Source organism: Alexandromys fortis, unplaced genomic scaffold (genome assembly GCF_014885135.2).
Source record: "Alexandromys fortis isolate MF-2015 unplaced genomic scaffold, M_Fortis_MF-2015_v1.1 scaffold_652, whole genome shotgun sequence".
In the NCBI taxonomy this organism is placed as follows: domain Eukaryota; kingdom Metazoa; phylum Chordata; class Mammalia; order Rodentia; family Cricetidae; genus Alexandromys; species Alexandromys fortis.
In genome coordinates, this window is record NW_026068532.1 from 23,818 (window position 1) to 28,001 (window position 4,184).

Sequence of the window (4,184 nt, forward strand, 5' to 3'; positions counted from 1 at the left end):
GCCCCTCCAACCAATAGCTGCTGTGATACCAGCCCATTGGGGCGTGGTCTCTCTCCCTTTAAAAAAGCGGCTATTTCCTCTGCTCGCTCTCTTCACTTCCTGCTCCGCCGGAGACTAGACTCCCTTCCTGGTTGTGCAGATGGCTGTTGTCTGGGACGGTGATCTGTAAGTTTCCCCCTTTAAATAAATAACACCCTATTAATCATAACTCCAAACTGGTGTGGCCTTGTTCGTGACTTACGCCTTCAATATAGCATTATTAAATTGAGTCACCATGTTGGGTAACAGATTTCATAATTCATTTAATAACTGAAATGTGTACCATCTGCCAAACATCTACCATCTGGGTAGAATGGGTACCATCATTCTACCCAGTTTCTATGGTCTATGGTGTGTGACTAGCCTTATATAGCTTTTTTTTAACTAAGACATTTATTTTCATTTTATGTACATGGGTGTTTTGCCTCCTGAATGTATATATCACATGTCTGTCTCTGAGGAGGTCAGAAGAGGGTGTGTGATCTCTAGGACCTGAGTTCAGAGAGTTGTGAGTTGTCATATCAGGGTTGGGAACTCAGGTCCTCAGCAAAAGCAGCAAGCACTCTTAGACACTGAACCATCTCTCCAGTCTTTGTTGGATTTTTTTAATGACTGATTCAGTCTCCTCATTCATTGCTCTACTTGGATATCTATTTATTCATAACTCTGTGATTATTGGCCTCCTATTTCTTAGATGTTATTCAATTTGTTGATATAATATTGACCATAGTCTTTTCTCATAAAACTTTGTATTTGTTGTATCAACTGTATTTTTCTCCCATTTTTATTTATGATTTTATTATAAGTGTTTGAGGGGTAAAAATAAAGTAAACGAATAGATAAAAATATTCCAAGATTCAAGTCAATTGCATGCTTTATATAAGAATTCACTTTATGGGGCTGAAGAGATGGCTCAGCAGTTAAGAGCAGTGGGTGTTCTTCCAGAGGACCATGGTTCAATTCCTAGCACCCACATTGCAGCTCACAACTATCTGTAACTTCAGTTCCAGGGGATGTGACATCCACACAGAGACATACATTCAGACAAAAGACCAATGCACATAAGATACAAACAAATAAATTATTTTAAAAAGAATTCACTTTATGTTGGACATGATGGCACACACAGATTGATTTCAAGTCCCCACGCACACTATCGTTTGCCTCCCCACGTGGATTTAAAGTCCACAGGCCCGCACAGTCTCTGCCCACCTGGTTTTCTCTTTTCTGAGTCATTTTTAAATCTCTCTTGCAAGTACAGTGCTTAAGTGACACAAACCAGAGTGCAAGCAGTTGCCCGAAGCTGCAACCCCTAGGGGCTTACACAGAGAAACCTTGTCTCAAAAACATAAAACAACAACAACAAGAAAAAAACCAAACAAACAAAAAGTTAAATCAAGGGGGGACTCTTGTGCAAGAGGGGAATGCATAAGAAATGAATGATAAGGAAAAATTGTGACATCTCTAAATAGAATATGATAATAAAGTAAATTACTCTGCATGTTAACATAAAATAAATTTAAAAAAAATATAAATTAATTTCAAACCAATAAAAAAAGAATATTCAATTACTCATTTAAAGAAATAAATAAGAATAATGGGGCCTGTGAGATGGCTCAGCAGGTAGAGAGATTGCCTCACCATCCTAGTGGATTTGTTCAATTTCTGGAAGCCATGTAAAAGTGGAAAGAGACAACTCATGCAGCAAATATGACTCTGACCTTCGAGTGGGACTTGCATGTATCCCCTTCCACATCAGCACACACACACATACACACACACACACACACACACACACACACACACACTAATGGAAAATAAGATGAAAAAGGAGAAATTATAGTATGTGTGTTAGTAATAAAAAAGGAACATAAAGGCCTATAATTAAGACATTGGAAAAGTGAAAAGAAACCAATACATTCTAGAAACATACAACTTACTGAGGCAAATGGAGCAGTGATTCAACACTATTGATTAATTCTATTGTATGTTCTAATAGAAATTAAGGGTTGAGGGAGATGGTTCAGAAAGTAGGACCACTTGTTGCTCAAACATGAGGACCTGAGTTTAGATCGGGGAAACCTGAAGTTTCTGACTGCAGTGTGGCTGCAGTCAGATCTACAACCCCAGCGCTGTATGGGTGGAGGTGGGAGGACCACTGTGGCTTTCTCGACATAAGTTCAAGCTCCAGATTCAGTGAGAGAGCTGGACTCAGTGGAATAAAGCTGAGGAACAAAGAGGTAGAGAGGGACACAAGACATCCACCTTTGGCCTTCAGGACTATACACACATGTAGATATACCAAATATACACACACCACACTTACATATGCACAAGTGCACATTCAGTAGCATACCCACATAAAAAGTTAAAAGAGAATCAGGTCCAGTTCTTAAATTCTGTCAGGAAATGTCAGTAGAGGGAATCTACGTAAACTCATTTTATTATGTTGGCATAATGCTGGTACCAAAGAAAATACTCTCATTAGCTTGACATACCATAAGGAAAATACCTAGAACTGGTGAGATGGCTCAATAGGTGAAGAAGCCTGCCACCAAGTCCTAGGACCTTGCTTAGATTCCTGGAGTATACATACTAGAAGAGAACTGACTCCTGTAGCTGCCCTTTGATCTTCATGTGTGTATGTATATATCCCTCCACCACAAAATAAGTAACTAAATGAACAAGATTTAAAAAGAACACTAGAGTCCAATAACACTAATGATGTAGATGCAAAAGTCCTCAATAAAATACTTAACAGACTGAATTCCACAACCCATCCAAAAGATTACACACTATGATGGGGTGCGATTTATTTTGGGGATAAAATGTTACATGTTCATCAGTCAATTTGACACACCAAATGAACAGAATGAACGACAAAAATGACATGGTCAGCTCAAGATGCTTGACAACTTTCAGTTTCCATTCATGACAAAATTCTCAAGAAAGGAAATTTCCTCGACAAATGCCATTTGTAACAAGTGCACCACTAACATCATATTCAGTAAGACAAATGGAAGTTTGACCTCTAAGGTCTGGTATATGGCAAGGATGTCTACTTTAAGCACCCTTATTTTTAATTTAAAGTTTTCTTCTCATTTGAGGTTATGGTTACTGATAGTTTTCCTGTGCTTCATTGGATGGCCCCACACGCTTTAATGGTTATCATATACACAAATGACATGAAATTAGTGGGGATCATGTTGTGTGAGACATGGAGGGAGTTAGAGGAAGAAAGTGGGGGACAGATAATAATAATATTTCATTGTATACATGTATGAAATTCTCAATAATGAAGAAAACTTTAAAAATTTTGACCTTTATTCAAATAAGTTCTGAAAATATTAAAGCAAGCAATCAGACAAGAGACATAAATAAAATGCATTCATTTTTTAAAGAAGCAGATGAGCTGTCTATGCTGTCAGATGACATGCTGCAATATGTAGAAAATATGAAAAGACTCCATCGAAAAATTTATAACCAAAAAATATTTTGTAGCATTTTAGGGCACAAATCTAACAGATAGCATTCAGTTGCATTTCATTTTCTTCTACCGCGTGCTACCGTCCACAATGCTGAAAAGCAGATTCAAAGTTTCATGCATGGTAGGCAAGCATAGAACCAGGTAAGCTACAGCCCCAGCAGATATGATAAAAATGTCAAAATCCTATTTTCTAGCATTATAAAATACACAGAATTTTATTATTACACTTAGTTGCCCACTGAACACTGTGATGTCTTACTCCTACCATAAGAGATAATTACAAGATACTAACCACTAGACGAGTAAAACATTTTAACATTCACTCAAAAATATAGACAAAAATATAGACAAAATATAGCTTTAAAAAGACATTAAAAAGATATATTGTACAAATAAAAAGTATAATTTTAGGACCATTTTCACGTTGAATTGTTTAAACTCAAAATTACATATGCATGTCACAAGTATATTTTTCATTGTCTTAGAGAGTCATTATTTTCACGTGTTTGGGTGTTTTGCCTGTATGTAGTGTTTGGTTGGAAGTGTCACCCCAGACACTGGCATCCATATATCCAGAGTCTGGAATGTTTGGGTGGAAGTTTAATCCCAAGTCCCCTCCCCTGGAAGTTGCCTCAGTCCAGACTCCACCTCTGAGAAA